This window comes from Festucalex cinctus, chromosome 10 (genome assembly GCF_051991245.1).
Source record: "Festucalex cinctus isolate MCC-2025b chromosome 10, RoL_Fcin_1.0, whole genome shotgun sequence".
Lineage (NCBI taxonomy): Eukaryota > Metazoa > Chordata > Actinopteri > Syngnathiformes > Syngnathidae > Festucalex > Festucalex cinctus.
In genome coordinates this window covers 18,659,008-18,672,372 of record NC_135420.1, presented here as the reverse complement: position 1 = coordinate 18,672,372, position 13,365 = coordinate 18,659,008, and the positions used below count along the sequence as shown (strand labels likewise).

Sequence of the window (13,365 nt, the reverse complement as noted above, 5' to 3'; positions counted from 1 at the left end):
AGTGAGAATCAACGATCAAGTTATCAAAGCACAGTAATGCCTCATTTGTCCACTTGAGGGGGCCCTGTTACAACTTACTGTACAATCTGAAAGTAAAATAAAATGTGACGGTTGCGCAATCATGTCATGTTCGTTTGTGTTTAGACCTAAATATAATACATTTTGTGGCTGATAATTCAACGCAATTATGTAATATTAAATATGATATAAAAGTTGAGGATCCTCGTTTTACTACTGCCTTGACATACGGCATTCTAAAGTTACGAACATTGTGCAGTACAGTTTTTTTTTTATGGTCGACAAGATTTTTTTCATACTAATATTTACTATATGACTATTGGGGATAACAGATGTTAGTAATAGAGCATTTTCCGAGCTTATGTACACATTCTGGTCACAAATCCGTCGTAAAGTGAGGACTCGACCGCTGTAATTACAGAATACGCTGCTGCATAGAATTTTTTTTAAACACTGTACAAAAATAAATAAATAAATAAAAATATAATAGATGTTCTCCTGTAGGTGGCAGCAGAGAAATAAACGAGCGTGTTGTGGGTGATTATGGCTTCAGTCAACCTAATGGCCTGAACTTGACCTCACCCAAAACAAACTAACGTTTTTAACTTCCATTTTATGACTTAAAAAAAAATCTATCTATCTATCTATCTATCTAAAGAATTATTGTGCATTTTAATTCAAAATACAAATGCCAAATTCATCCTGAAATTAATATACTAATATCCTCCACTTCATTTTATCTGCAGGTGCTGAGCAGTTGCAAGGAAGGATAGATGGATGGACGGATTGAAGGGAGGTATCCTGTCCTCCATCTCTCATCCCCCTTGCCTCTGACCTTGACTGTGAATTATGGGATGTCCTGCCAACCGACGGGGCGCATGGGCCTGGTATTGCAACAATCGAGACAATACCACAGGGTGGATGCTAGCGTGGTCACGGGGCGGGTGATTGAGCGAGAGAGGAGGAGGGAGGGAGGGAAGGAAAGATGCTTCCTGAAGGCGCCGTTGCCATAGGTAACCTGGACCTGTGCCAAGAAGAAGGGGCGCCCGAGCATTTGCATGTATTCAAATGTTGCATGAATAATTCACTTTGGAGCCCTTCACCCCTGCAAGGCGGACAATAGCTGTTCGCACGTACTCGAAAATAGAGAAATGTGACGGCGGGAGGATAAAAGAATGCCGAGATGTGATTGGGATGCATGCCGCATCATATTTCACATCACATTTCTACTGTCTAGCGCTGAATGACCTCCACCACAATGGACGCTGCTTGGACGGGCTGCTTGGCTTCCTAAATGTCACCACATTTCTACGGGGAGGACATAAAAAGCCCGCAGACTGAGATTTGAACCTCACAACTAACTGTTAGGCAGATGGGCTAACCACGAGTAAACAAAGGAACCGCTAAGAACCGACAACAACTTTGTGTGGATTTTCTCAGAGGAAATTATGAAAATAGAATGAATCGCTTGCAAGGAAACTATTGCCGTCATAAAGCCTGCAATAACTGAAAATGCAATTTTGAAGTAGTATTTTTATATTTTTGAGGGTCAAGTGTAAAATATGCCAAGCAATGTGAATATTATATTTTTTTATTTTTTAACAAACCTAAAAAGAAGTTTACAACTGACAATTTGACGACGTAAGTGAGCAAAAGTATTAAGATGTCACTTCTTTGAAAATAAATATTGTTTTTAGTGATTTTTAGCAATTTATAAAACTCTTTTATAAATCATAATAAAAAAGAATGTAAAGAAATGAAACAGTTTTGCCACATTTTTGCTTCAATTCAATGGCCATTGTGCGTCTTGGCCACCTGGGGGCAGTATACAGACAAAGGGCTATATTGAGACAATCTCAGCTCCTCATTAACAGTAGTCATTCTTCACAGAGGATAAAGAATATGAGCCTGAGCGTATTGTTATATCACATCGCAACACATGTATCTCAAGGCAGAATTGTCACCGCCTTGCAAGCATTTCAAACATTCCAAACATTTGAGAAGAATCTCTCGGTATGAAACAGCCCAGTTTGGGACGCTACAGTCTGCGTAATAAACATGATTAACGTGCGGGCGAAGGCAGCTAGCGACGGCGGTGCTGATGTATTGGATGAGAGTGTAAATATTAAAGTATGAGCGTGTATGTGTGTGCGTATGCACGCGTCCGACGTGCCAACCAGCCCTGGACGGAGTCCAGTCGCAGTCACTTTGATGGGCGACTCAGGACTGGAGCCACTCTGCACCTGACAGCCGCCATAAATCCAGCGGGCGTTCAAACACCTTGAGAGGCGTTTTATACAACATAAACTGTCCTGTAAAGGCCTCTCCTGTAAACACCCCTTTATGGCTGGAAAAAATATCAAATTGGGGCTTAAAACCCTACTTTGAAACCCTAATCCTTGCTTAAAATCCTACTTCCAAATCATAGCCTGAGTGTAAACCCCTAAATGTAGTTTAATTAAAACCCTACTTTAAAATGGTAAACCTAGTTTAAAACCCTAATTTTACACCCAAGCCATAGCCTAAAATTCTAATTTGAGACCCTATTGTTTAAAACCCCATTTGAACCCTATCCAGACTTTAAAACCCTACTTTGAAATCTTAAGTCTTGTTTAAAAGCCAAACTTGAAACCCTAACACTAGTTTGGAAACCCGACTAATCCTAACCCCAGTTTGAAAGGCTACTTGAAATCCCAATCCTAGTTTAAAACCATACTTTGAAACTCTAACTCTAGTTTAAAACCCTCATTTGAGACCCAGACCCTAGTTGAAAATCTTACGTTTGAACCTAACTCACTTAAAACCATAATTTGAAACCTTAGTCCTAGTTTAAAACCTGAGGTGACACAGTGTGACGGTTTCATCCATCATCCTTAACCACCGTTATAAATTGTGACCCTACTTTGAAACTCAAACCCTCGTTAGAAGTGTAGTGGCTCAATGTATGCATGCTAAAGTGCTGCGGGGACATTCCCCGCTCTGTGTGCTATAGCTCAGTCTTGTTAATTTTACAAGATCCAGCACATATGGCCACTTATCGCTTGGCAGCGCTGTTAAAAGCTTCGGGGTCAGTGCATTACTGAGCCGCTTCCATTAGAGGGAGTGGGCACGCCGGCCTGGACCGCACTCAATCAAACTCACACTGCAATGGCGGCACCGCTACCATAGAGGTGGGGGACTCGAGTCACGTGACTTGGCTTGAGTCAGGCTTGGGGGTGCCAATTTTAGGACTTGTATGAGTCGTTACCACAAGGGGTGTGATACGATTGAAGGTTCAATGTTTTAAGTGGAACAAATCGATTCTGACCGATTCAGTGGGTCTGCGATTTGTTCATTATGAATGAACTAGTCAGTGCTGTAAAGTAACCTGGGAGGAATTCTCCCAGGTCAGCTTAACGCTAGCTATGACGGAACATGGATGGATTTAAACCTCTACCAAATCAGGGGGCGGCCATTTTGCCACCTGCTGTCGCCTGAAAATGATGTCACAGTTGTTCAGGGCTTGGGTAAAGACCAATCACACCTCAGGCTGCGAACATCACATGGCCAAGCTCACACGCAAACAGGTGAGCCATGATTGGTCGTTACCTGAGCCTTGAACAACTGTGACGTCATTCTCAGGTGATAGCAAGTGGCAAAATGGCCGCCGCTGAGATGGATAAGAATGGGTGGATTTTGCTGCTTAATTTATATTGCACTAATACAATCTTAATCAGAATGCCGTGTCTAAACTAGTGGGGGAATATATTGTCAAGAACATTTTAGACTTGACTTCCACTTTAAACTAAAAAGAAAAACCTTTCTATGGGTTGACATACCTGCTTTAGCGTGTGCAATCTTGGTATACAGTGATACATTTAAAAACAAACAAACAAACAAACAAACTGGGGATATGAGGCTTGGTATAGTGGTAAAGGATTGTGTTTGTGATCTTGTGCCACAGTTTAGTTTGAGGAAATCTACCAACTGTATTATTATGATTACGGTATAATAATTGAATTTCAATTACACTTCTCTTAACACTCAAAGACGCTTGATATAAATGCACATAACCAACCAGCTAGCTAGCAATGGTTAGCTAACGATGGCTAGCCTCACTGACGTTGAGTAAACACCACAGGCCAGCTGTTTGAAAAAGTGTGAGAAAAAGAACAAGTACGCCTTCTGCGAGTCCATGCTAGGACTTTTCGCAAACCAAAACTAATAATTTTTAGAAATTAATGCGTGAACAAAATTGTTTGGAAATAAGGTAATTCATTAACCAATCTTCTGATGTACGTCAATTTCATCATTTTGGCATTTAAAAACAATTTCTCGTCATGTATGGCAGGTTCAAACATGATGAGAGGTGCACACCATGTGGCAAGCACAACCTTCAAGAAGAGGAATGAAGGAAGTAGTGTGGCTAATTTACCATGAAGGCAAAGACAGAATCTGAAATTGGTGGAAACGTGTAGTAGAAAATTGTTTTTCACTGTCAAGGTTACAGGAAGTTGGGACGTGTTCATCTTGTATCCTTCTTTTCCCACTAAAATCAACTCCAGATTATTGATGGTTTCTATGGAAACGTGACTCGCAAACAGACAAAGCTGGTAGATTCATGGTGGTCATTAATAAACATGCATGTGTGTTTCCTGCAAAACCAAAAAAAAAGAAAAAGAAAAGCGGAGGTGTGGATGGATGGAAGGCCATGGCGCGTTTTGCATGAGAATGGCTCGGGGTCCTGTGAACCTTCTGCTCCCTGCGCACACATTCAATGACGGCGCCGCGGTCAACGTGACAAAGTGGGCCCTGGGTTGTCTATAAGACACACACACGCCACCCGGCGTCTGCCCCACCCGCCCACGTCCACGGTCAGTCCACTTGCTCCTCTGTGTGTACAGGCAACACATTTTATGAGGCGTCTAGGGAGGGTGGCCAAGTTCAGGGGAGGCGAGGGGACGACTCCGCAAGGGTCCACTTTTTAAGGTAGCTTTTACTTCAGCAGATTCATTGAATGTTACACTCACTGCAACAACAAGCACAGTTCTTTCTCTATACAGAAACAATAGTCTTTGTCGGTTGCTAGGATTTTGACTCTGTCCATTGAAAACTAACCATTCATTTTCTGTAGCGCTTGTCCTCATTAAGGTCAAGGGTGAGTTGGTGTCTCGCAGTCTTTGAGCGAGAGGCCTGGAAAGCAACAGGAAGCTCTAGCGAGCTAGCTAGCTAGCTAGCTAGCTATCGCAAGCAATATGCTTATGGCGGTAGAGCAAAATTATTATAAGCAGCTTTTGAAATTATAATACACTATACATGTGTTGTCAGAGGCTATTTTTAAACAAAACATGTGGTTTATTGTTCTTCACTTCACCTATAGCTATATACTTTTATAACAGGCCCGGTGACTTGTACTCAGGTGCGACTTCGATATATCAAAATTTGAGCTCAGATTCGCACCCAAAATCATGGTGAGTGAGTTTGGAAACAAGATTCGAGTGCACACAGCTTCACAACGACCGTTTGGTGCCGTTTGCTAATTCAGAGTGCCCCAAAAAAGTAGTAGGCTACCAGTGGATCCCATTTTGCCAGGCCAAGAGGCCTACAAGGAAAAGAAACCGTTTAAGCACGAGTGGCAGAGGTTTTTCTTTTTAGTTTAAAATGGCTTACCTTAAATAAAATCCCGCATTACATTGTGGCCAAAGGTCGCTTGTGCCTTTTGCTGCTGTAAATAGTAAATTCTTTAGTCATGGCCACATGCTAGCAAAACTTAGCAAACTTAGGTTACACAATGTTTGCCAGGCGACTTCTTCTTCTTCTTCTTCTTCTTCTTCTTCTTCTTCTTCTTCTTCTTCTTCTTCTTCTTCTTCTTCTTCTTCTTCTTCTTCTTCTTCTTCTTCTTCTTCTTCAAGGTTGTGCCTTTTGCTGCTGTAAATTGTAAATTCTGTAGTCGTGGCCACATGCTAGCAACATTAGCAAACTTAGGTTACACAATGTTTGCCAGGCGACTTCTTCTTCTTCTTCTTCTTCTTCTTCAAAAGGAAATAGAAGACATTAGCTGCAAACCTATTTGCATTTAATCCTATGGCATTTTTCATTTTACACATTAACTTCACAATAAATGTTTTGATCATTTTACTCATTACATGAAAATACTTTCTTGTCAGTTATTTTGTTACATACATGTATTTCTAACAAGCAAGGTGAAGAAAAAATAATTTTACTACACAGGTTTGGTTTTAATGAAAGATGTAACAATTAAAAGATCACAGGACGTGTTCACGCAAACCTACAGCATATTCTTATTAACTATAGGGCCTACCATCAACATTAGCATCTTAAATAAAGTTTGCAATCTTTATTCAGTTGGCGAAACTCAACTAACAATGGCATTTTCATTTAACACTCAGTAAGATTGGTGGATACATTTGTAAAATTTCTGCTTGTTTTATTTATTTATTTATTTATTTATTTATTTTTGTGCTATGTTGGTGCACATTCGCAACACTTGTCCGCAAGAGGCTTATTAGAAGGTAGATAAACTACAAGAAGGTAAATAAAATATAAAGAGGACAATAGATAGGATTGAATAAAGTATACATTTGTTAATTAACAACTGTTAATTAACTGTTTATCTAAATAAACAAAATGTACGTTTCAAAGCAACAATATACTGACACAGCTTTGCTTTGTCACCCCCATGTAAATGAGGCTGTTTGTTTGTTTTACAACTTTGTACCCTGCTGTCCTCTGTCGTTAAAGGCCTTTGTGTTGCTAACTGCCCACGTTGTTAACAACACAAACAAACAGAGGAGGGGCAATTAGATGACAAAGGGCCGTTTTTCCCCTCTGCTGCTTCCACAGGAAGAGTTAATAAAATCATTTATTGAAGCAGTAGTTCTTTTAGTTTATGTTTTTAATGTTTCTGAAGGGTAAAAAATATATAATTGCAATAAAAGAATGGAAAAAAGGATGGTCTCAATTTGACTCCGTTTTTTTGTCTTTTTCTAAGAATTCTTCTGAGGTTTTGTTTGTTTATGGAAAAGGTTTTCCATCCCATCATTCTCAACATACACGAATCAAACACAAACTTCATGCGACATGATCCGTAACTCCATCTATAGGTGTTACGCTATCATTCCCACCATTTAAAGAGCTTTTCCACCTCCCCGATGACCTCGGCTTCGCCTCGCCGGACACCCAAAATGACCTGATGGCCAATGTACTCCAAGTGCGTGCGTGTGTGTGTGCACAGAGGTCATTGCAGTATTTTCCAGAGTGTCCATGGAGTGTGAGGGAATCCAGCATGGCCAGTGAGCATGTATATCAGGCCATCTCACGGCTGGCTGGAGGCACCCCGGGTGGCCCGCCGTGGTCGATACTGCACTGGTGACTGGACACGCAGAATGGGATAATCTCCTACTTTCTTTCAGGCCCGCGACACACGCGCGCGTACACGGACTCACGCATACACACGCACACATAAACTCCATTGTACTGGCTACAGAGGCCTGCCTGGCTCTGCTTCTAGGTCAGCGCTAGTCGAAGGGAGGCCGAGATTTGTGAGTCCCGAGTCTGTTTACATACACGGTTTGGATGTCCACTATTATAATAACCTTTTTGCATGGCACCAACTCTACTGGGCTTGTTTTGCATCCATCTACATTATTTTATATAGCAGAGTTTCCCCAACTTTTTTTGTATCCGGTTTGTGTTTGAATATCTGTTGCCTAAAGGGTTACATTGATGCTAGTCTCATTAGCCTGTTTATGGCTTTTTGCATTGTCTGTTAGCATTAAGCTAGCATACTTTCATAAATTTATGCACTTTTGTTGTTAAAAATACAAAGTGTCTGTTTTAAACAGTTGGGGTAAAAATAACCTGAAATTGAGTCAAAGAGGGATCAACCCAATTTTTGGGGTTATTTATTTAATGCTAAAAGTTGGGTCAAATGTGTGTCTTATAGCATTGTATATTATTCATTTAACCCAAAAAGTTGGGTCAAAAACAGCTCCCCAAATTGGGTTGTTTTGTGGTTTACTCATTTTACTCAACTTTTTGGGTTGAATAGATAAACCCCAAATTTAGGTTGAGATTTTTTTTTGACTAAATTTGGGTTATTTTTTATGCAACTGTTTTTTTTTAGGGCGGATGTTTTAACTTCAAGTGGGAATTGTATACCCAACTGCTGGGTCAAAAACTGGACTAACCCACTAATTTGGGTCAATTTTGCCCAACTTAGGATTGTTTGTCCAAAACAAAAAATATTTTTGGGGGGTTGATGTGTACAGAAAATTGGGTTCTCTTGTACAAAACCACCCAGATTGTTGGGTCAAATTGACCCAAGTTGGGTTCATTTTGTCTAACTTTGGACTGTTTTGTATAAAACAATTTTGGGGGTTTAGATTTGGTTGTTGTGTACAAAGGAACCCAGAATGTTGGGTCGAATTGACTCAACTTGGCGGGTTAGTCCAACTTTTGACCCAAATTGGGTTGATTTGGACCCAGCAGCCTATGAGCGTAATAAACAGCTTGAAGAAAGCACTTGGCCTTAAAACAAAAACAAAAAAAAAAAAAAACACTATTGCTCACCAACCCAACGTGTGCATGCACAAGGGTTTGAATAAAAGGTTTCATTCAACAGTGGCAGCTTGCTTGGCCACTACTGCTGCTCAGCCACAAAGACGTCTAATTGACACCACAGATTTGGGCCAGCGACATAAACAGTTCCCCTTCCAATCTTCAGTCACCGCTCAAGTCATAGCACATAACGGTTTCCGTGGCTTTGTGTGCGGGCACATAAACAGCACGCCACTATGAATGACCATAAGGGGATCTGTTTATTGGCAGTTGGGCTGTTTTCATAAAGGTTATGGAAAAATGCAAAACATCACACTTTTGTGGTTAATATAATACCACCACATTTATACATTGAAAAAAAAAGTACAACCAGCAGAAAGGCATGTTTATGATTCACACATTTATTTCAAGTTAAGTTTATTTATATAGCGCTTAATCACACAAAAGTCTCAAAGGGTTTCAAATGCCCACAGTTGACAAATAGCAACGTCATCCCCTGATCAAACCACAAATGGGCAAGGAAAAACGCAAAAAAAAAAACCATAAGGGGAAAAATAAATAAATAAATATAATAATAATAATAATAATAATAATAATGATAATAATAATAATAATAACAATAATAATAATAATAATATTAATAATAATAATAATAATAATAATAATAACATTGTAATCATGTCAGGAAAATATTGGTAGCATTTTACAATTTATCAGTATGGACATCAATGCAAAGGTAACTCTTGCACAAAAAGAAAACATTTCATGATTTTTAAAAAATATATTGCTAAACCTTATTTTATCTTGAGTAAGCGATATAGTGCAATATAGTACTGTAATTTCTTCCAGCCAAGAGGTAAACTAGTAAAATAAACAAATTAAAAAATAACAAAATATTTAGAATGCATGTATATAGATATGATTAAAAAAAATAAAAATTGGCCAGTGAAATAATTGGCAAGCACTCCCTTTTTATTCGAAACAAAAAAGACAATAACATTATTCTTTGTGTTTCTGTTATAAAAATAAAAATGTCTCATATATGATTAAATCTTAAAAGACATTCATCTTCATTTTTTGTGTTTTTTATTATTATTTTTTTGTTTATTACATCAATTGTCTGGGTTTCTCTGATCAAAACAAATCAAATGTGGTCCAAGGGAAAAATAAATAAATAAATAAATAAATAAATACATACATACATTTTGCTCCAGGTTTTTATAATTAAAAAAACAACCAAACAAAAACATTTGAGCCAATGAAAAGAACAAAACCTGCATCACCAAATATTCCCGTTTCCCCCCAAGCTTGTATTAGAAGAACAAACAAAAACAAAGGTTGTTTTTTTTTTCTTAGCAAAACAAATATATATCATGTGTCTCCATATACTAAAAAAAATAAAAAAATGTGAACTATAAAACCCAAATATAGAAACAGACAATATATGCTTTTAGATAGACATAATCATAATATAATGATATAAAAAAAAAAAAGATTAATTTCTAACTACACATTATACAGTACTAAAAATACTTGTTTTAATTTATTTAATTTTTTTTTTAATTCCAACCATTTAGGATTCCGAAACATACATTTTGGAAGCTTCTTCAATTTACCTGCTCACAGAAAATGGATGGATGGATGGACATCCAAAAAGACCAATCATGTGGTGATAATATTTCATATATATATGAAAAAGTATAAAGAATGCATTTTGATTCATGTGTTCCTGTCCTTGATTGCAGCTTTACATCGTCATGGCAACAAATGGCGGCTTCATCTGAAGAGAGAGAGAGAAAAAAAAAAACAAGTTAAATAAAATCAGTGTGTGGTCATGATAATTATAATGGGGTAAAAAAGGAAGTGCTGCTTGTAACAAACAACAAACAGAGGAGGGGGCCATCTTTGACATATGTCCATGTAAGCGTGCCGTGAGTATTTGCTTGTGCGTCTATCAGCTGTCTGCATCAATGGCGTGTGTGCGTGTGTGTGACCCGCACCCCCTTCACCCTCCGCTCTCTCGACCGGCACTGGTAGACAGTGATGGGTCAGGGGTCAAGATCGAGTCTGTCTGGGTTTACTGGCTGACCCCTAACGCCTGCAGCATCAAAACACACGCACACACACACGCACATAGGCAAGTTAGGGGGTGGTGTGTTTGCCCCCTTACCAGACTAATATCACCTTTGGGATTAGGGTCCAGACAGAAATACATTGACCCCCCCACACACACACACACACACTCAACACAAACACACACAGACACGTGCACGCGTTGGATGTGCTTGGTCATAAAACTGGACGGCATGATGCGGAGCCTTTGAGGACCATCTAATTATATTTTAGAGGAGCAGAGGGGCGTCGCCATGGTAAGAAAGGAAGCTGGTTGCTAAGCATGCTCCTGATTGGTGGGCTGGTTTCAAGCTCGTTCCCTGTTGACTGCTGTCCTTGGCTCCCTTAGAGCGTCAGTTTTCAATGTTGCATTTATAAACAGCAACGGAAAAAGTTCGGACAGCACCTTTAAATGTATTTGCAAATACATATGAACGCATTTGCAAAAACGTTTGAACTATTTGCAAATACTTTTGAACGTATTTAAATATGTTTAAACTGGGGGTGTCAGGCAATTACATTTTTTAATCGTGATTAATCGCATGACCACAATAGTTAACTCACAATTAATCACACATTTTATATCTGTTCTAAATGTACAATAAAATGTAAAATCAGTTTTCATACTCTTGTGAACATAAAAGTGGAAAAAATGTTAAACTAATAGAAATATGGCTGCATCTTTTAGCCATTGATACAGTAATTTCATAATAATTAATAAAATTGAGTTAAAATTAAAAAGATGTACTGTATTGTACTAAAAAAAAAAAAGCTGTGATATTGATTTGTGTTGAGGTCATTTTTCTGCCACTAGATGGCATAATTGCATTTGTAAGATGTTGGTGACAACTCAGTGCATTTTCTTTTCATATTAAGAGCTATCTAATTTTTAACATGAATTCACTTTTGAAATTCTACACATTTTTAAAATTGTAAAATGCAACTTGACCCCAGTCTCCACAAATATATGCATTATTATTAAATTGATTACTGCTAAATTGCGAATGGAATTTCCCCAGTACAGGCTTTCTAAGTAAGGGGTGGTCAGTAGCTAGTCACGCATTTAAAAAAATTAGTGGGGGTAAAGCAACTTTAAATGAACTCAAAATGAACGTACTAATTTTGACACCCCTAGTTTAAACACATTTGACAGTCAAAAATGTTTCCTCTACATTGGCAGTTTCACGCATGCATAATTAGTGACGCATGGAGTCAATTATGTTTTTGTGAGGTGAAGAAAAGCAGAACTATGCCAGACTTTTCGTGAACCAAAAGGTCAATATTCTAAAAAAAAAATAAAAAAAAGTACTTTGCAAACTGAACTGTTCATAAACTTGGTTGTCATCTGTAAACCAAGGTTCCACTGTACTCCATTAAAAACATTTTGGTGTTTAACTGCAATACTTATTTATCTTGGGTATGCAAGTGAGGCCGTGCCACCCCACACAGGCTGTTCCCTGATTCCAGAGGAGCTGTGCCCCAGTCGTTGAACCTCACCGCACGTCACTGACTATAACCCAAGCGGTGATCAATTTACAGCGGGCGGGATCAAACAAGTTCCACGTGGAGGATGCTTTGGACGCAAAGTCAAATCCAAGAAGTGTGAGCCTGCTGAATCCCAGCTCAGAAATAAGAGGTCAAACACCAGAGGAGCAGACCACGGGGGAGGGGGGGGGGGAAGCTCCCCTAAATAAGCCTGAGTGTTAAACCTGATAATCCCCCTGCATTATTACAACATCTGTGAGGTCTACTGCGGCTCTGATGGTGATTAGCGAGACAGATGTAAACAATATCCAGCCTGAATAGGAGGAGGAGAGAAGCGGGACGACTGGAGATGGAGAGCCAAAGCGGGGAATATAAAGGAGGGAGAGGGAGCCGGAGATTTAGGGGTAAAACGCGAGGAGACGCCGGGGAGGAAATGGGCGTAACGTACGGGATTTGAGGAGAGGGGATCCTTTAGGGTCGGGGTGGTAACGCCTAGGCCTCGGGGGTGGGGGTCTTAGGAGCAGCAGATTGGGAGACGGGACACACTAAGATGAGACATAAAGGAGGTTGCTTAGCCGGCTGTAATTTATGCAGAGTGAGGCTGATGTCTGGTGGGACCCCCTCAATGGGTCTGAGAAGTGAGAGGTTCAGTTTTTTTTGGGGGGGGTTCTCAACATGCCAATGTCCGATTGAGGATCGGGTGCAAGGCATGGGGAATTGAACCCCCCACACCCCCAATCTAATTGTACCACAGTCAGAAAACGTTAAGCCAAATGTCTGGCCTGCCATGAGATGCACACTGTATACACAGTCGATATGGTTGAACGCGCTTGATGCAGTCAGACAGTTTAATAGCCGTAACAGTGAGCATGCAGACATCCACGCGTATGCGACACACACCGTATGTGATTTAAGGTGCGGCGCAGTGTGAAAAAGACACGAGGAGGATGAAAATGAAAGGCGCGACCCCGGCGTGACACTCGAAAGTGAAAAATAACGCCACTGTCAATAACGTAAAGGCGCTGTAGCGCTATGATACAACAAGTTAAATGTCAGCTTTGAGGGCTAAGGGGGAGGAAAGTGGTTTGAGAGCGGGTTTGTTTTTGCTGTTGTGTGAAACCGGGTTGTGTAGCACAAAAACAAAAATTCCTGTAGAGTGAGAAACACCAAGTTTTTTGTTTTTTTGTTTTT

General features: G+C 39.6%; 1 long non-coding RNA gene across 1 annotated transcript in view; it reads right to left on the bottom strand.

The window, feature by feature from the left end:
- Positions 1–9,183: 9,183 nt before the first annotated feature.
- LOC144027520 (uncharacterized) overlaps positions 9,184–13,365 on the bottom strand; it is a 39,308-nt gene continuing 35,126 nt past the window's right edge. Inside the window, exon 5 of the long non-coding RNA XR_013285478.1 lies at positions 9,184–10,357. This is a non-coding gene — a long non-coding RNA (uncharacterized LOC144027520). The remainder of the gene's footprint in view (positions 10,358–13,365) is intronic.